Source organism: Dermacentor silvarum, chromosome 1, assembly GCF_013339745.2.
Source record: "Dermacentor silvarum isolate Dsil-2018 chromosome 1, BIME_Dsil_1.4, whole genome shotgun sequence".
NCBI lineage: Eukaryota > Metazoa > Arthropoda > Arachnida > Ixodida > Ixodidae > Dermacentor > Dermacentor silvarum.
Genome location: NC_051154.1, coordinates 380,103,712 through 380,124,956, shown reverse-complemented (window position 1 = coordinate 380,124,956; position 21,245 = coordinate 380,103,712). Strand labels below are relative to the sequence as shown.

The window sequence follows — 21,245 nt, the reverse complement described above, 5'->3', positions numbered from 1 at the left end:
TTTTGTCGCCGTGAGGTGGCGTCTCGTCGCAGAGCGTCTTCCATACGTCATCCAGAGGTTCGAAACGCGTTCCATACTTGGCCTCGAAGCTGTCTCCTTAGTGTCTACGTAGACTGGTCCAGTGCTGGCCAGAATTGGAACACACCCTACGAGAGCGTGAAGAAAGTTTAATAGTATCTCTAGAGCTTATAGTCTAGCGACAGGCTTGGTACCACTTCTGCGAAATGATGAGGCATAAAATAAAAAGAGAAGAGGAAACCAAAACATAGCGAAAAGCGCGCGCGCCACACACGCATTAATGCATGCAGTAAAAGCAATAATGCAGTACCACATAAAAAAAGATTTACAGAGTATCATGGAATGCTGTATCCCACAGTAATTTAAGTGCGTTAATAGAACGCAATTTAGGCCACTGCCACGGCCCGAAAACGTCCCGCAGATCAAGTTGCGTGTTGTGCCACATGTTTCGAGGATTTCTCGAGGCACTCATTGAGGTTGTAAAACGTCTTCAAGTACAAATTAAAGGGTCGAAGTCTTCGTTAACACTGCATGTGGGGAACAATGGCGTGCTGTACAAATTAATTTTGAATAAGTGGATCTCATGTAAAGGACATTCCAGCGGATACGATGAAGGGATGTTCGATCACGCCTATCCTGAACACGCGGCATTATGAAAGTTACTGTTCGGTCAAAACGATTGTGTGGCCCGCACTACGGCTCGCAGCAGCTAACACGAGCGACACTGCATCGAATCTTGAAAATGGTATCATGGTCAGCTTCGATGAGTCACTGTGTGCATAACCGGCCGCAAAGGCCAGCTCTGACGTTGCCGGCTATGCTACAATGGGCGGACAACCGTTGAAGCACTACACTGTGACTTAAACCTACAGGCCATTGTGTAAGCAGCTAATATCAGTAACTAGCTGGTCCTACAGGTGTAGTGACATCAGGCATTGCAGCACAGCCCAGTGAAGGCTGTCCACAGTGCAGTCAGCTCAGTAGATGTCGTAGATGTTCTATGGCTGAGCTTTTCCGACATCGAGGTCTTTAACAGGATCCAGACGCCTTAGCTGATGACAGACATGACCGATACTCCATCGCAAGCATTACATCGAGCACTGTGTCAGTTGTACGCGTGTTCGAGTGTAAGATACGCTATAGAGCTGGCCCGGGCATGTCAGCTTTTCTCTCGATTCCAGGTATAGCGGTGGAATTTACCATGAGATAACTTTCAGGGTGTAACAGAGAGATTGAACTTGGCTGATATTGCAGAAGGAGCAAGCCTCGCACCTATGAAGCGCAACGGCAGCAAGTGGACTGTCACATTCCCTATAGACACGTACCGAACTCTAGCGGAAGGACTGCGTGTGAAAAATCGGTAGCGAAAGGCGCCTGCTGTCCAACAGATTTAAAATTAAATTATGGGGTTTTACGTGCCAAACCACGATCTGATTATGAGGCACGCCGTAGTGGGAGACTCCGGAAATTTGGACCACCTGGGGTTTTTTTTTAACGTTCACCTAAATCTAAGTACACGGGTGTTTTCTCATTTCGCCACCATCGAAATGCGGCCGCCGTGGCCGGGATTTGATCCCGCGGCCTCGTGCTCATCAGCCCAACACCATAGCCGCTGAGCAACCACGACGGGTTTCGACAGAGTTCCCACAGTTCATATATTCTCCGCGACGCCAGGACATAATCTAGATGCTTTGGCTTGCCCTCCTTCCAAAAGCTTGACGTTCGCCTGAGATAGGCCTTCGAGCGGGAAGAATGTCGAAGCAGGCTTTCAGAGAGCGCGGTATATAGCCAAACGAAAGAGTCAACGGAGCATCAGCTTGTACTGTTTAAAAGCACTGTAGAAGTGTTGCTTGCTGGGCCAGTTGGTTCATACTTTAACTTGAGAAAACCAGTGAAAACATTGAGACGCAAACTCGAAGGAAAGAAGAGGCACCACCCAGCGTTGTGGTGTATCTTTTTTCCTTCGTGTTTTCGTTTTAATTTGTTCGCTCGTTTTCTCAAGTTACTGTTGAAAAGCGCCCGGAAGAAATCGCGAAGGAAGAGAGCTCGTCCTTCAAACTATGCACCTGCGACGATGAAAGTCAGCCCCAAAAATCTGTGTTTTGCGAGGTATATATGGTAAAGGACTGCTTCCAACTGCAGAACACAGCGAGCCGGCATCACGCTTTGTGAACGCGATAGCGCCCACTTCCCGAGTGGCATTTCAAGGCCTCAGGACAGCACAAAACTCTCGTTGAGGCTGATGGCTTCCTGCAGGCTTGTGTTTAGTATTTATCTGTTGCGCTTTGAACGCCATATACAAATGCCATCTGCGTACAAGGAGACGCCGGTATTTGCACTTTTCTAGACCAATAAAGCGGACGTTAAGGTGGCGGTCCCACTCCGGCGGCACGAGCCCCCGTTGTCAGTACTTTTGGAGCAACCGTGGCGGCTCTTCTACTTAGGATATGAAGTTGTCGTATAAACCATAAAAAGCTTAATTCTTGTAGATTCCAACTATATAATATAAAGAAATGGATTGATTTGATTTAGAAATAAATGTTCAAGAACAAGCATGAGATACATGGTTTTTGCGAACTGTGTCTCAGTTGTGACCATATTTAGAAGAAACTACCGCACTTACTGCATTGCGGCTTGCTCTGTAGCTTTGGGACATATTTATCTAGTTCCTAGACGTAGCAAATTAATTTTGAATTTTTACTTTTTGGATAATTTGCTTTTGAAAATTGCCAAATATCGCAATCTTCTGTTGTAAACAGCCCCACAACTACATCCTCAAGTAAGCTAACTTTTGGATAAAGTAGAGATCATGGAATTTACATTTAGGACGCAAAATTTTATTCATGTAACTTTATTAGTTTTCCTAATAATGCGGCCGAAATTAAGCAATATTTGGAATTCTGGTTTTATTTTTGCCGATTTTTGCGGAAAGGTGCTAAAGCTACGAAGCTGCGGTTTAAAACTAATAAAGGTACGTGAATGAAATTTTGCGTCCTAAATGGAAATTCCTTGAACTCTGCTTTATCCAAAATTTAGCTTCCTTGAGAGTGTAGTTGCCGGGCTGTTTACAACAGAAGATTGCGATATTTGGCAATTTTCAAAAGCAAATTACCCAAAAAGTAAAAATTCAAAATTAATTTGCTACGTCTAGGAACTAGATAAATATGTCCTAAAGCTACAGAGCAAGCCGCAATGCAGTAAGTGCGGCAGTTTCTTCTAAATATGGTCACAACTGAGACACAGTTCGCAAAAACCATGTATCTCATGCTTGTTCTTGAACATTTATTTCTAAATCAAATCAATCAATTTCTTTGTATTATACATAGTTGGAATCTACAAGAATTAAGCTTTTTATGGTATATACCACAACTTTATATCCTAAGTAGAAGAGCCGCCACGGTTAGTCCAAAAGTACTGAAAACGGGGGGCTCGTGCCGCCGGAGTGGGACACCCCTTAAGAGCGTTGGACTGAAAACGCCGCCTTGTGGAACGTCACTGTACTATCGGCGTCATGAAACGCGAACAGCGGAGCGCGTGGCCGAAGCATAACTGGAGGTATAGTGCGCACCGTCCAGTCATCACCATTGACAGGCGCGTACATCCGGTTCGACCGCACTGCTAGGTTATGCTCCCCATTTTTTTTCTGTTCTGGTTCTCTTTTAGTTCAAAGCAAGAAAGAATACTGGCGCAGTTATGATGATGGCGCAAACCGTACCACACGCAGCGCTGTTCGCGTTTCACTTGAAACCGATAGCACTTGTGGTTTCGCCGCACTGTGCGATAATACTCGCCCTATGCAGCGATAATTTAGTATCTGTATTCTTCGATTTTTATTTTCTCGCTTTCAAGTAAAAGAGAACCAGAACAGAAACGAAAAGAGGCAGCATCACCTCGCAGTGCGGTCAAACCGGATGTGCCCGCCTGTCAGTATACCTTCAGTTATGCTTCGGCCACGCGCTCCTCTGTTCGCGTTTCATTTGACGCCGATAGTACATACGATACGCGAATTTGTGCTTCCCTGATTTCGTCTACATGTAAACTGACCTGTCCACTGGTAGATAGATATCCATGCGATCCACTGGTACACTGGTACGTGCTATCGTTAATGCTCGTGGATCTCAGAGTCGCCAGAATAGCCTGATGTGCAACATCGTCGGATGCTCCTTTATGTCAAGAATAAATCTATGATGATAGCAGACATAACTTTGTTTCGATTAACGCAGCTTGCGAGGGCAGTGACGTTGTCAGTTCTGCCGTGGCCTTTGAGCATCTGAACGTCTGCTGAAGGTATAGATGTCTGCGCTCATCAATTTCTTAGTGTGAGCGCTGAAGCAGCATATTTTCCAACAGCTTCCCGACGCAACTCAGAAGAGCAATGGGGCGATACGAGCGTAAGTCCGTGAGAGACTTGCCTGGTTGAAGCCAGAACGGCAATAGTGTGGGCGAGCTTCCAAAATGGCCAAAATGGGGGTGTGGAACACAAAGAAGCAGCTGGGCCATTTAATTCTCTCCCAGGTGTGACAACGCAGAATAACTGATGTCATGTGGGGCCGGAGCTGATGCCTTGTTGACTAACACATCAGCGCCGCTGCAGTTTCTCCATATATCGCATGGCTCATTCATCAAGGGCGAGTTAGGTGACGCAATTACAAGTCATGAGCAAAGTATGGGTCCTGAATATTTCGCAAATGTGCCTATTTCGAAATAAATTCAGGACTTAATAACGCGCTACCTCGCTCGCTCCAAACATTTATCTCTGTTTCTTTGAGGGTGGAACCAAGCAAGACCGCAGTCTTAGCAAACAGTACTGCAACCCATCGTTCCAATTCAGTGGGGTGACTTTCTGCTGCTCAGGACGAGGTCGCGGATTCGATTCCCGACCGCAGCGGCTGCTTTTCGATGGTGGCGGTATGCAAGAACGCTCGTGCGTCGTACATTGGTGCTCGTTAAAGAACGCCAGCTGTCGACAATTAAACCGGAGTTACACTTTGCGGTTTCGAGACGTTAAACCGCACAATTGTTAAACGGTGCCGTGGCACCATTTGACAGTTTCAGTGTGCACTGACTATAGCGCCAGCGGCAGTTCAGTAGGGCGCGAAAGAAGCGTCGACGGTGGCTATCTGCCGTCTCGCATGAGAACTGTGCAGCCGGTCGCCGAGTCGCTCGTCTGCTGTCTTTTGCGTTCTCCTGCGTGAGGTCTGTGCAGTGTTCACTCGAAAAACAACTATCACGCAACGATAATCCTAGTCACGCGAGGAGGAAACCTCCTTCGCAGTTGTCGTGCCGAGTCAGCGACGTTTTGCGGCTGAGTCGCGGTCCAAGTCCCGAAAGCGGCAACCGCACTAGAGGTGGTACGCAAAAATTATCGCGCACCGCGCGCGCTTTTTAGGTAGCCTAACATGGCGGGGTCAAAACCATTCCGGAACTCACCGTTACGGCGTTCCCAGCGAGATTGAAGCGCAGGGGCGTTACTTACGTAAAACCCCACAATTTTTAACCCCGTTGTGGCAATTTTGAGCGATTTTATTCGCGTTCGTCAATGTTGATAACCGCGCGGTTAATCGTGGCTGAAGCGTACTGGTGAATGCCTTGTCACCGCTGCGGATTAAGGCCCAGCTCTGGTATAGGAGCGGCACGTGTTTCTGCATAGCTTTCCGTTATTAGCGACCCGAGCTCGTACGATAAGAGTCCGGGTTGAGCCGAATATTTGTCAGAAGCCAACTCACGGTTCGCGGCGATCCAACTTGGCAGCCATGGTGCAAGGTTTAAACCGCCGCTGTTTTATGTTTAATCATGCAAGCATATACAAACGCCACAAAAAAACAAAGAAAGACACTTTAGACTTCGTTCGTGCGCGGCAAATACATGAGTGCGATGTCAAGTTCATGGGTTGTCACGTTCCAGTAGACGTACACTACGAAATCCCGGCCGCGGCTGCCGCATTTCGATGGGTTCGCAATGCATGAACTCTCGTGTGTCGTGCTTCGTTACACGTTCAAGAACCCCACGTGGTCGAAATTATTCCACAGCCCTCCACTGCGGCGTCTCTCACAACTATTCACTGTGCAGTTTCGGGAGGTTAAACACAAAAATTATTTTTACACGTAGTTTAATCCCACAGAGAAGACAGCACAGAGTTGTTATGTTAAGGGCTGGTATATCGACAAATTCTATTCATCAACAAAGCTAACTTGAGTCGGCGGCTCTTCTCTGTTGGCGGTATAATATTGTGCATTATTACATATTGCGCATTATTATTGCGTATTAATAATATTGCGTATTACTGCACACATATTACATATCGGCGGGATAATGCGGGGGCCCGGAAACAAAGAAAAAAATCCATGCTGTTTCGACGCACTATTTTAAATGGTTCATCGCAATGGTCGTACACATGAGTGCTGGCTGTGCTTATTAACTGATATACCGAGCTTAGCAATTTATTATATTTTGTTTCATCTTTCGTGGCAACTCTAGTCGACATTTTTTTATTCCAGATTATTCATGCGCTTGGTTTCTACCGCTCTATATTTTCAGCAAGCTGCAAACTTGACGTTGAGCGTACTGTGGTCAGGGGGGTATAAAAATCTGCCTGTGCTTTACGCTGATGAAAGGAGTTGCTGACGTTCTTAGGTCTCGCGGGCGGCTGCTCAAGCAAAAGAATACTACGGCTGACGGCACCCTATAGACTGTACCGTAAAAAGTCCACGTGGAGCAAATGCAGTGCATGCAGTGTGTAATTTTAGCACATCCTTATATTGCGGTGTTTTTGTTCCGCCCTGTACACCGGTAGATGTAATTTTTTTAAAAATTCGCAACACGTTTACATTGTTAGCAAATTCGTAATTATGCTCGATTCGCAAACATTCGCACTGCCGCTCTGGCCGCGCTTGGCCCTTTCGGCTTTATATAACACAAATATCATCACCACCAAAGACAAAACGAATAAGGTCAGCTTCACACTTTTCCACTTTCTTCCGATTCAAGACCTCGATTTAAGACCACGGCTCTCGATTCGTAGCCGAACTCCCACAGTGGCCACTGATCGCAATGACGCCATCATCGTCATCATTTCCGCATTTCCCTCCTCTTCTTCTGGGCGACGTGGTGGTCCGGAGACCTGGCAACCGGCGAACGGGCGCCCACGGGGCTCCCTGCGTCCACGGCGCCGACGTCGCCATAGTCGTCGGCCGGAAGTCTCGGCGCCCCTCGCCTGATGATACGGCCCCGGGCGCTAATCAGCCTGGCCCTATCAACGGCTTCTCCTTCGCCCACGCGTTTTTCTCGGTCGCAGCAGCGACAAAGCGCGAGGCACGCATAACTCGGCGTGGCTCGTGGAGACGACGTCTACTCGGCCCAGCTCCGTCGAGCTGATACTGGGCGCGGTCTGGCTGCATGGCCCGGCTGAGGCGGTGTCGGCTTGCCCGCACCAGAAAAAAAAGGGGGGCTGCCGAGACCGGAGGGGGGTGGTGATACGGCCAACGGCGCGCCTCGATGTCGCGCTGAGGTCAGTCGGCGGGCAGCTGCGCGCGTGCGTCCCCCGCTGTGCCCCGTGTCCCATAGCCGTTCGCTTCGGTCAGTGGCGTAGCCCTGGAAGCGGTGTTTCGGCGTGAAAACACCGCACCCGCTCACTCTCGCTGCAAAATCCAGAGCACCCTTACAGCACACCTCCCAATTGAGACCTGACCACGATGTTGGCTAATGAAATTTACGGTACGAAAGCGTCATGAGAGACGGTGTAGTGGAGGGGCGTGAAATAATTTTTGACCCCCTGCGCTTTTCTTTCCTTAATCTGAGAGCTACGCCGATGCCGCTCCTCTGCACGGCGTGCACCTGTCACGTCTCTATAGCAATCAGTAGTTGTCATTTGTTACCATTCTGCAGTAGATTCCATGAGCTGCGAGGTATTTTTATTACTGCAAGCTCGCGATTACCACGACGTTGCCGTTGGGCAAGAATATAATAGCATGTGTGTTTTGCAAGTGGGCATTATTCTGTGACTTAATGCAGCGCTTTAAAGAGTGCGAGGTTCGCGCCGTGCGAATGACGACCACTTAGGTTCCCAAATCAACGAAATTTGCAATTAATCTGCTGATAGAAGAAATGATGAAACCTATCTGTGACTTCCGGGACATTGTGGTATCGTTGGTAACAGCCTCGACGATGACGCTGCCCGATTTGTCCACGCTGGAGCGCCGACACTCCTCATATATTATCATAATCAGGAGTGGACGGTGCTGGAGAGCTTCGCCATCACGCACGTAATACCACGTTAAGTCACTGGAATACAACGCAGAACTCCGACCGTGGGTTATAGAACATCTGTCATTAAGATTGCAGTTACCACCAAAACTGCTGTGTCGGCTGTGGGGCCGAGTAGCCTCCACTAACTCACACAGCTATCGCATCGGAAATGCTGACTTACCTATATGTGCGCTGAGCGCAGACGTGAAGAGACTGCCAACGTTCCCGCTTCGGCAAACAATGCCAGATTTTCTCGAACGTGCCTTCAGTGGACTGCATGATCGGTGTTTTACCGAAGCAAAAGCTCTGAGAGCCTGGCCTCACAGCTTATCAGCCCAGAAAGCCACACGAGCTATTCTAAAGTATATATGAAGGCGACAGGATAGAGTGCCCGACTGTCTATGCTGCGCCATGCATAGCGCGTGTGAACGATCTAGACTCCCGTCTTCTCTCTCTCTTTCACTCCCCCACCCCCACGTTTAGGGTAGCAAACTGGACGAAGTCTGCTTAACCGCCATGCCTTTCCTTCCTTCCCTCTCTCTCACAGTACAGACACGATGACGGGAACTACTGATGCCGAATGAGTATGTGCATTCGCCGTTTGTATGCCTAGGAGCCTGGGATGCATTTGCAATGCCATAAAAGCTAGCAACCACAGAATTCTTTAGTGTTATTATTCAGACCAAATGAGTGTACTAGGAAAATCTATCTCGACTCTAGTGTACTTGGAAAATCTATCTCGACTCTTTGCCATCTAACAAATCGACGGACTGATACTCACTTCGTGGTCTCGTGAACTTCTGTCGAGGGCACTCTGTTTTCTTTGCTCTTATTCCTCGAGGGAGCTGGAACCGAACTTTAGGAACTGCTACCGGCCACCACACTGTTGAAGTTCCTATGTATGGGTACATTTAAATTATTGAACTTCAGTTATCTCACCTGAATAAGCGTGCACGTGTCTCTGAGCGTTTCTGACCATTCTACACGCGAATTTAAAAAAAAATTAAATTATGGGGTTTTACGTGCCAAAACCAGTTCTGATTATGAGGCACGCCGTAGTGGAGGACTCCGGAAATTTGGACCACCTGGGGTTCTTTAACGTGCACCTAAATCTAAGTACACGGGTGTTTTCGCATTTCGCCCCCATCGAAATGCGGCCGCCGTGGCCGTGATTCGATCCCGGCCACGGCGGCCGCATTTCGATGGGGGCGAAATGCGAAAACACCCGTGTACTGAGGAGTCCGTTCAAAGATATGAGAACAAGCGAGTTGGGAAGAGAAGGATAATTATCAGGGTTCCTAGTGACCTGGAAAAAAGTCTGGGAAATTCTGAGCATCCCGACAAGTCTTGGAATTGTTAGGATATTTTTCATTTTCGTGATTAAAGTCACTGAAAATGTCTGAAGAAACTGCGCGAGTTTCACATTCATGTAGGTTTGTTCCCCGCAAAGTTATTAGGCTCATTGCAGCACTGCAAGTCAGCATTTCTGCACAATAATTCTGTATTTAATTGCCGTAATAAAGAAATTGAATCGTAAATTACGTGCTGCTGTGGCTTCTGGCACCACGTGAGTCCACCCCGCAAGACAGCGCGACCTTTTACCGCAGCACAGTTGTTTGTACACAGGGCTTGTCGAACGTGAAGTATGTTGTGTGTTGCGGTGAAGAATAATGATATTGACGCGGCAAACTCACGAACGACGAGCCGAAGGCTTTCGTTAGCCGCAGAGCAGCATTATTATCCTTTTGATGCGTTGCTGTTGCATAACGGGTGCATTGTACCCAATAACGCTGTTATTACACAGAGTATTCATTACTGTAACTAATTCAGTGGGCTACGCTGTCACAGACTTGGAACAAAAACTTGGGGAGGCCGTACGTGGAGGAAGAGGGGCTGGACATAGCTTGGACCTACAGCGCAGAGCTGTCGTGACTGCTGCACTATTGCATTTTGTTACACTATCGAAGCCCGGTAGTAATAACGTGTCTTCATCAACGACGCAAAGGATCATACGCGCTGTCTCTTATCACTTTTTACCCACATGCGCACGGTTTGATGTAGGATGGCAGCCCACTGGGGCGCTATAACGTAAAATGATTCCAAACTCCTGACGTCAACTTTACGTAACCACCGGCGCAAGCATAGGACGGTGACCCGCAGCGTTGTCTGAACAACCCAATCAAACACTCTCCTCGTTTATAGGAGGTCACCTTTATTCGCTTTCAAAACCAAATAACATTGTCTACACTCAGCGGTTTTCCTTATCTAATTGGCTGACAAGAGGCGAGGAGCACGCTCTCGCGGAGAGGGTTTCTATGGGGCCGAGCCAGCACAGTGAAAATGGATAGCCGCATGAAGAGGGTCGTGCCGGTTTCTCCGATTGGTCCGCTTTGCCTTACTCAGCTTGCGGTGGCTGGTCGAAAATCGCGGCGGCGTGCAGCGGAAGGATAAGAATGCCGCTAAAACGGATCTTCAGCAAGGAAGAGTTGGCAGAGCGATGTTGTATGCATGACGAAAGGGCTCGATAGTGTTTTACTGCCACGCAAAAAGGTTTATCATGCGCAAATAAATACATGCTCACCGGCAGGTGCGAGTAGCGAGGGCTGAGCGATCGGTGGGCAGCCATATTCTATTCCTTTCAGAACGGGGCAGTCTGTTGCTATTGAGAAAATTTTTCAGTTTTGTTCCGCATATTAATGAATTTTTTTTTCGCGTACACGTCACTCTGACGTGGTGAGTTTTCGCGGTTTTTTTTTTTTTTTTTTTTTGAGGTCGCGTGACAGACAGGCGAAGTGGGCGTAGCCAGGAAACATTGAACCAATAGCAGAGGGCTAATTGTGAAAAGGCGTCGAATCAGGAATGATTATGTTTCTTTTGTGCGGTTTAATCATGCATAATCAGTGTGTACACGTTATATCAGATGGGGAGCTATCGCGGTTTTCGTGACGTCGCATGACAGACAGGAAAAGTTGGCAGTGGCCCGAAAATGTTTTGACCAATCGTGGCGGTTGATTTCAGACATTGGAATCAAAACAGTTTGAACTCATTTTACGTTATAGTGCCCCATGTTACGTGACTTACCTCCTCATGAAACTAAGAAATTGTTTGCGTAACAGCCCAAGATGGCGGCGCCCATGAATCGAATATAAAATCGCCTATAGGAAATGCCGCTGCCAGCTTATCATTTGCTAACCAGACTAAGGCATGCAATGAAGTGAATATGTACTGCATATCTATGTCAAGTGGGTAGAGCAATGACATAACTTCGAAATTTGTTTTCCTACAAAAAAAAAAACTTTCAGTAAACTCCCTTAAACAGGTAATTACGTGTCTTGCTGTCTAATGAGCTATCACTGATATTTTTAGATGCCCCACAATAATGCGACAGTTGCAGCTGACAACACGGCAAAGTGCAATTTTTTATTGCGATAGCAATTATATGGACACTCCAAAGCAGATTTCTGCCGTCGGCGTCGCCATCGCCGTCGCCGTCGCCGTGAGGTTCCGTATGACGTCAATGGAGATGAAATCGTCGCCGCGCGCCGCCGAACGCTGTATGTGCGAGTGAAAGGGCGCGAGGAACGCGCGCTTTCACGGGGAGTGAACCCACGGCAGAGAACAAACGCGCGTTCTGCCCCGTGCTCCCTTAAGGGCTGCAGAAGTAGGCGTCTCTTTCCTCCTTTACAATCACCATATATGTAGAGCAAACGCGCCTTCTTCCGCCGCGCGAAAGGCCTTGGGGGGCGGGGGGGAGGGAAGGGAGGCGACGTGTAGCTGCGGCACCAAGTGCCTATTTATATCAGCGGCTCCGGCAACAGTCACCAACGCCGCACGCATTTTGTGCGAACGCGAGCAAAACGCCGACGGCGTCGACAACAGTTCTGCGTGTTGCCGGTGCTGCTGCATGTCCAAATTTATACAGCTGATAAAGCTACCATCATTACTCCGTATAGCTCTCTACAAATTTGCTATCGCAATTGATGCTTCACCTTTCAGGTGAAACTGCGGCAATTTTTTTTAAAATTCAGAATCATTTTTCTCTTCCTGTTGTGTTTGTTGCAGGACAAAGCATTTTTATCAAATTGTTGAAGTCTAGAACTGTCATAGCACATAATAAAATGGCAGTGAAGAAAGCTAAACTTTCCATAAACTTCAGAGCATCGCACGCGTAATGCGAAGACTTGGGTTCGCATTCCACCAGCGGCCAGTTGTTTTTTTCATCCTATATAATTTCTATTTATTTATTATTTCTTCACTTCGATGACAACTACAAATAATTTCCCCTATGTTTTCCTTGGTGTCATTGTCTGTTGGCTTATTTATGATTGAGACCTGCCCTAGGTAGCTTCTCTATTGAACAATAATTGCTGCAAAAATAAAACGATGGGCAATATTAAGAAGGGGGGGGGGGGGCAGTTTTCTATGGGGCTGCGAACTAATCAAGCTGTTTTGAAAAACAGCTTTTTGTCGCAGTCCTTCTTTCTGTATCTCGACAGAGTGAAAATAAACTTTATATATATATATATATATATATATATATATATATATATATATATATATACTCTTCCTTTTTTGCTTTGATTTGCGTGAGGCAGTTTTTAATGTATTTCTGCTTCTTGCTTTTGAAGCGCGACTCAGCCAGCATACTCAACCTAAAGAAAGCATACTCAAGAAAGTAAAGTTCTGAGGACAAAAGTATAACGTACGGTAGCTTCGTGTTTTTCAAGACTTTGTTGTCGCGGCGCGCACGTGTGGACGCCGACGGGAGGCGATTCAACCGAAGCTTCTTGCTTTTGCGTTCGAACTAAACGAGCTCTTTCGAGCGCAGGTCTTAAGCTCCCGTTCCTTGGTTAACCTTTGTCGTCCCTCGGCGTAACCGCGCGACCGCACTCGTGCCACTGTTCGCGCGGTCGGCATCGTCTTCTTCCACAGGTGGCCCCGATGCCGCTCACAATGCCAGCGTTCCCATACTGCCCCAACCTCTGCGAAGGCGCTGACGGTACTGTGCCAGCCGGTGCGGTGATTTCGATCTCAAGTTCTTTGCCTCAATATATCGCGAAATGAAAACACGTATACAGCTGTGCTCAAATTTCGCATTAGGGACTATCGTAATCGTCGGACATTTTTTTTTTTTTCATGGAAATGTATAGTTTCTCGCTGAGACTTTCTAGTGTGCTCGAATTAGGCGAAAAGTCGAATTAAACCGAGGTCAAATTAACAAAGGTTGACTGTATTCGGATTTTATCCCAGCATGATTCCGTGCTCCCAGAGCCCGATCATAACGGTTGTCGCAATTTCGGACGCCCTGCAAATAAAACTATTGCAGTTTTTTTCTTGTTCCAAATCCGCCATTAGCCCTCTGTGAACGGTCATGTGGACGATTAGCTTTCTGTGGCCGGTAAAAAAAAAAAGATCACCATTCATCGCTCAGAATGTTACAAACCCGCACGTACCCCACTCCGCGGTCGCTTAGCAGGATAGACCCGCACTTCCCGCAGTCGTGCCCCAAATGCGGAGCCGACTCATGCTCTTTCGATCACATGCTCTGGCTGTGCCCAGCCATAGAAAACTCTATGCTTGCCACAAAGGAATAGTGGGAGGAGTTCCTAAGAAGCGACCACCACCACATCCAACTCCAGGCAGTCCAGAGGGCCCACGACATCGCAATGGGATTTCGCCTCCCGGTGCCATCGTGGGCCACAGACTTGACCTGAGGGAGCCTTCGGCTCCCCCTGGCCAGTTTCTCAGGACCAATAAAAGTTCTTGCCACTGTCACTGTCACCATTCACGGAGGGCTGATGGCGTACTTAGAATAAAAAAATGCAGCAGAGCGAACAAGTTGGAAACTATGTACAGCGAAGCTTTGTGGGAGAATATAAAGAGTTGAAACACCAGTACACACACACACACACACACGCACACACACACACACACACACACGCACACACACACGCACACGCGCACGCACACGCACACGCACACGCGCACGCACACGCACACGCGCACGCGCACGCACACGCGCACGCACACGCACACGCACACGCACACGCACACACACACACACGCACACACACACACACGCACACGCACACGCACACGCACACGCACACGCACACGCACACACACACACGCACACACACACACACACACACACACACACACACACACACACACACACACACACACACACACACACACACACACACACACACACACACACACACACACACACACACACACACACATCACGCATTTTTCGAGTACCAACCAGCATCACTGAGCCAGCTTGCCGGTTTCTCTGGGCGCTTCTTTTCGAGCTTCATGGCGAACTTTTGTCTAAGCTGTCGCGCAGTGCTACTGGAAGAGATAAACTGTGCCAAAGTGAACGAACTCGCCGTGTATGTTAGCGTGTGCGTGTAGGCGAGCAGTCAGCCCGGATAGCTCAGTCGGTAGAGCGTTAGGCTTTTAACCTAACGGTCCAGGGTTCGAGCCCCTGTTCGGGCGGCGCAATTTTTTTTTCTATTTTTTTCTTTTTTAAAGGGAAGTCTACATATCAATAAAACATGATTCGATACGAGTCTTACAATCTACGGTAAAAATGCAGTGTTGCGAGCTAGTTTCTCAGAGTACGATGGTGAGCTATGGGCGCGGGTTACTACTGAAAGCGTCGGCACTGCAATCGTTATTAAAAAAAAATTCGTGGTTTTACGTGCCAAGAACCGCGATCTGATTATGAGGCACGCAGTAGTGCTGGGCTCCGGATGAATTTTGACCACCTCGGTTTCTTTAACGTGCACCCACTGCACTATACGGTACGGAACAAGCGCGGGCGCGCGCAAATTATACCGAGCCCTTTGTTAAGCGGAGTTGCTGACTCCTAGCGAGTACGACGGACGCCTTGAATGCATCATGGTTTCAGAGGCAGCATGCGCATACGTACGTAGAGCAATTCGAATACGTTCCATCCGCAAGAAGCGTTTACTTCCTCATTGCCGCGTAGCCGTGGGTGCGCGAAGGTGAGCTTTCTGGTTCTTTTTACTTCTTTCCCCCGCAGGGCCGGCGCCGCCGCTGTCGCGGTGACGATGATGATGATTTATTGGCATCCCCTTTTAAACAGGTCGGGGACAAATCGTAACCTAGCCTGCTTGTGTTAGGTATGCTATCAATGCTTTTCCTGCGTGGATGCGCGGAGCCGTGCGCAATCTCGTGTTTCTGCAAGGAACTTAGCGGCACGCGTGTTCCGCTGTGATTGGTTGGCTTATTCGGCAAGGGAACAGCCAGGCCGCCCCGCCCACGGCCGCGAAACCCAGCGAGATTCGCAAAAGAAAGCTTCGCTTTGAAAGAACAGAGTGGAATAGTTTTACGTTATCGATTCGCGCATTTTGCCGCAGAAGTTTCAAAATAGATTTAGTTTTTTTGTGTTCTTGGTGCCTGGCACAAGCCGAAAATAGGTGTTTTCGTCGGGAGGTGACGTGTGTTTGACGAATTGGCTGTGTCGTAAGCGCCGCCAAGACAGATGCTGCCGCTATTTGAGTCACCACTTGGGTCACATTGGGGTCGGGCGCATGCGTGCTGATCACTAAAGTTGGAATTATGCAGCGCAGGCCAATTTCAGGATCAAAATAAATGTGTGGGCGCCGGCCCGGACCTTCAGTCGTGATCAAATGACCAAAAAATTGAATTAACCGGAGTCGAATTAATGAAAGTCCACTCCACTGTACTGAGATTTTCGAAATTTGGATTGCCCAATTTTGTGGATTTCAAGAAGTAGCGTTCATAAAACAGTTGCTGTCTTGTGATGTTTTTTTCTTCTTTTTTTGCCATTGAATTTTTGCTGCGAAAGTCATGGAAAACTTGGAAACTTGAAAAGTGAATTTGCTAACACCCTGGATATGGTCAGAGGTTGAAGCATCATGTACCACAATTGATTGCTGCTAGTCGATAGAGAGGTTTAATAGTCTATACCAGCTTACAGCGATAGCGATTACAGGAGCTTTGCGCCTGCATTCGTGTGGTCGCCGTGGTAAATTTCAAGGGCAATGGTCATCGCCGTGTAATCTATTATAAAAGCTGAATATGGCGCAATAACGAAGACAGGCTTACCGATGGTAAGACGGGAGTTCTTCAGCTGCTCTGCTGGGTATACAAACGTTTAGACGGACATGTTGCGCAGTGCGGTGCATGTGGCCAGTTTTCCGAATACACTATCACGCCAGGATGAAACGTGAACGGGGGGGGGGGGGATTACAATTTGCACTTACCATTCGACATTTGCAAGTGTGCGCGATTGACAAATGCCATGATTCGTTCGCAGACGCTTAAGTTTCTGGACTACAGCGTATTTATAGCAGCCGTGGTTATGTCGGGATCGCGAATCTCAATTTTAAGTTGTTCAGCTTAAAAGGTGTTCGTTCCGGCGGTCTAGCAGATATGTGATCTGTGTACTCGGCGGCTTGGAGCCGCTGAAGCTCCGACTTTTTTTAATGAATGCCAGCGCGAGACAGAAAGGGACAAGACACACGTGCTGGTCTCTAGTCCTTTTCTCTTTCGCGCTGACATGCATTAAGAAAATGCAGTACCAACTGTCTGTCAAACTACGCGAAGAAACGTAGAAAGAGTAGTGCCCCCATAATAATAATAAAAAAAACAAAAAACAATTTGCAATACCATTCCCTACGGCCATCTTACGGACCACTTTGCATCTCTACAGTTCCTTTGTTTTGTCTCTGCATACTGCATATCCGCACGAGAGTCCACAGTGAACTAAAAGCTAGTACACGCCCTTGGAACTCTCCACGGACACTTATACTAGAAAGACTGCATGGGAGGCGTATTGACATTTTATAGAAGTTTACATGGATTCATTTGCTTAAATTTTCCGCAATCCGATTCGCAACTTTTTCCTCTCCTGCGTAAATAATAATCACATGTCCATGCACTTTTTAAACGTTAAGAAAATAAATTTTCGTAGGGATATGCGCGCCATGTGCGTATAACTTTCAGAAAACAAATTGTACGAGAAAACAAGTCATAATTTAAGTAATTATATATATATATATATATAAGCATATCATAATGAGCCAACAGACAATAACACCAAGGACAACATAGAGGAAAATTACTTGTACTTAATAATTGAATTAAAGAAATGATAAATTAATGAAAATGGATGAAAAAACAACTGTCCGCAGGTGGGGAACGAACCCACGTCTTCGCATTACGCGTGCGATGCTCTCACCATTGAGCTACCGCGGAACCGTTCTCCCATCCACGTTCTGGGGTATTTATGTTTTAAAACTAGAAGTAAACCTGGGAGTGTTGTGTGTGTGTGTGTGTGTGTGTGTGTGTGTGTGTGTGGTGTGTGTGTGTGTGTGTGTGTGTGGTGTGTGTGTGTGTGTGTGTGTGTGTGTGTGTGTGTGTGTGTGTGTGTGCAGCCGCTGCGTTCGGTTTAGTCGAGCTGCTGCGAATTGATTGCTTCGGAAGAAATCGCTCAAATCACTGTCCCCTCCCCTGGCCTTAAAAAAAAAAGAAAAAAAGATGGAGCAATTATGTAGAAACCGGATGACGGGTGAGGCGAGGGCAGCGTAGCGGGTGTTCTGACCTCCCCGCTACGTTTTCCTTCTGCTCCGTTCCTTACGTGTGTGCATGCGAGACGATGATATATATATATATATATATATATATATGTATATATGACCATATAAGGCCTACTCGTTCGTTCGTTCATAGCGAGGGTCTCGAATCTGGCAGCCGTGGTGTCATTAGGTAGCAAACGAGAGTTTATTAGCCACGTGCCTGAGCTTCTAAGTTCACGTGTTACGTGACGCCATCGGACAAAAACAGTAAGTTCCACATACTCCCACCATGGTTCCGAGTGGCGATGGCTAGTCAAATTAGTGGACGGATTGATAGCCATCGCTGTAGCACAGTTGGTAGTACAACGCATGCGTAATGCGGAGGTTGTGGGTTCGGCTCCCACCGGTGGCAAGTTATCTTTTGGTCCACATTCGTTTCCTTTTCTTTCATTAATTTCTACATTTGAGTTTCAATCACAGCTAACTTCCCTGGTACTTTCCTTGGCTCCATTGTCCGTTGACTTTATGTGGTTATGATTAACAAAAATCGAGCCCCTAGGCTTCCCTGCTCTCTCGTTTATATACATATATGACGACAGGTACAGCATGTGCATGCGATACGATTGCAACGAAGGGGTCGCAGAAAGACTTGCGTTGATCAAAAGTTGGTGAACAGCCTCAGCCCGGAGTCTGATGAAGGGTCTTCGGCAGTTGCCTTATTGGCAGGTCTTAGGCTCCTGGCCCTTGTGCGAGAGGAGGGGCGTAAGGCAGTAGGAGAGAGTAGTAGGCTGATCGGGTGAGGGATGATAATGCCTCGAGAGGGAGATGCTCCGCATTGTTATGTATGCTGACCTTCTGCACATAATTTCACCCCCTCTTCGCTTGCAGGAGTGCACTGTATGAATGAATGAATGAAAGTTTCAGAAGGGACGGTTCTCTATGGCCCACAGTTTATTCATATATCCCCTGCGCCGCTTGTTGTATCCAGGAATGGGAGAGGGCCAGTGAAGCTGTTCCCGCAGCTTTTATCCTCTCTTCGTCCTCTATCCAAGATGTAAATCAGCGATGGGAATATTATTATTATTATTATTATTATTATTATTATTATTATTATTATTATTATTATTATTATTATTATTATTATTATTATTATTATTATTAAAGTGAAAGGGAGTCTAATGGCGGCGACTGTAGGTGTGTGCATGTTTCCTTCTTCTTCTTTTTATTAAGTGGTGACTGGCGCTTCTGGAACCTGTGGCTTATCTGAAACGAGAAAGCAAAGTTGTGGCACGGAGAGAAAAAAAATCACGCGTAAACAGTCGTTGTAAGTCTGATGTGCTTACTTGCAGCCAGACGACTGGAAGCAAGCAGAAATAGGTTTAGGACAATCGATGAATGCGTAAGTAAGAAAAAAAGAGAGAAATAATTTGAAATGATATTGAGAGGTGTCGTGTTAAGAGCGAAAAGTGCCACTGTGAAAAGAAAGCACTGAATATGAACATACGTATTGTCGAGAGTAAAGAGGAAAACCATGGCCAAATACATTCATAAAGAAGAAAAATGCTTACCTTCAATGAATGACGGTAAATGAGTTAGCAAGAAAGATTTTCTGGAAAAAAATATTGCCTGTAAAAAAGCATGCACAGAGATATGGTTTGGTCAGTATAGTAACCAGATGTAAGGCTGCAAAAGGTAAGCGCCACTGTTTTGCATTCTTTCATTAGTAAGACAAAACATTTCGGAATCTCTTCCACAATTTCCCCATGTGGAGAGGGAGTCATAAATACGGCCAAGGAAAGTAGGGGTTGCCCTAACGAATGAATGAATGAATAAACCTTTATTTGAAAAGGTGACTTGTCAGTCAAAATGTGAGGGTCCCTTATTCCAGGAACCCTCTGGCCTGGATCGCCCGCCGGGCCTGGGCAACGCGTTTGCGCTGGTCGACCAGGTCTGGCTTGGTGATCGCAGCCTCCCACGTTTCAGAAGACAAGTTTTCTTTTTGAAACGTTGGCTTCCGGCTGGTGTTATTCCTATGTTGCCCCCTCTGTCGATCAATGTCAGTTGACTGACATTTTACGTGCTACTTTGTGATAGCAGGCCTCGTACGCTAAATTTATCCCCGCTGTGACGGTCCTTCGGTTGAATGAAATGTATGCACAAATGCAAAATGAGAAGTTGCGTGTCCACAAAATATAAACAGAAGATGGTGGGTGATGGTCTTCGATGAATCCCGCCGAGGGCAGGGTGAAGATGGATGGGGCGTACCGTGTTTGCTCGAATCTAACTCAACACCGAAAATGTTTGCAAGTCGACAGATAACATAGAAAGAAAACGCCTCCTCAAAAATGCATTCCGACTGAACGACACACCAATGAATGTAGAACGAAGTCATTTCTAATTTACTACGCAATCCGTGACGCCTCGACGCAGTTTCGTGACTCGCCAAAAGCTTATTCTGGCGTGAATTGCTCATTCGTCGTCATCTGCATCGACACCACCATGGTTTCTTACCTCTTTCTTCGTCAATTATGCGCTACCCACAGTTTCGTTCAGTCGGTTTGAAATGCCGCACTTTTGAAAAGGGTTTCACATAGAACTTTACGTGAATCGTCACCAGCGCGTCCGCATGCGTGTTTGCCCCCCTGCCTAAGCGATGCCCGCTCAGTCCTTCCGGTCGAGCTTAGCTGGTGCTCTTGCTCAATCAGCTTCGTATTGTAGCTTCCCCGTAATCGCTCTCCAAACACCTTGCCAAACGCTGCGTCAGGGGGAGCTTGGCATTTCGCCGTTCCAAGGATAGAAACCCACGGTCTGTGTGTGCTAAGATGCCCGGTCAATTTCTGACATAGTATGCTGAACGGTCGTTTTTCGCTTACAGTTGTGCTTGGGAGTTGTGTATGAACTTATGTCACGTTGTGACGCTACGTGTACTAAGCCACTTAGAGTATACAGTTGTGCGCCGTAGGCTTCGGTAGAACTATGCATATGTAACCTGCCACTGCCTGTAAAAGTAAAAACGCCGCTGAGCCCCTTGATAATTTTGCTCACGATGATGATGATTATCTTTACTAGGATCCCCTTTGAAACCGGGCGGATAGAAAGCATCATCTAGCCTGCTTGATTTAATCAGGTTTTACTACATCTATCGCTATCTAGTCCTTGGCTATCTGATCTGGACTTATAACTGCCGTATTAAAGACCTCTCTCACTATATTGTACCATTACCTACGCTTGAAACGACTCGAGTTCTATCAGTCTCTTACCTGCTTTTTTAACCACCAATTCTATGATCGTCTCTTACTTATCTCGACTACTGGCCAGCTAATCTTTCCATCTTCTTCGAAACCCAACGCTTCTGGAAGGTGGACACTCCTTACGGGTCTCACTCAGTGGATATCTTTGTCGTTCAGC

General features: G+C 47.1%; 1 protein-coding gene and 1 non-coding gene across 2 annotated transcripts in view; both read left to right on the top strand.

Annotated features, from left to right (window-relative positions):
* Positions 1 to 21,245, top strand: part of LOC119445925 (laminin subunit gamma-1-like) — a 472,050-nt gene that overhangs the window by 126,821 nt on the left and 323,984 nt on the right.
* Positions 14,694 to 14,766, top strand: Trnak-uuu (transfer RNA lysine (anticodon UUU)). The gene has a single exon. It is a non-coding gene; the product is annotated as a tRNA-Lys (tRNA).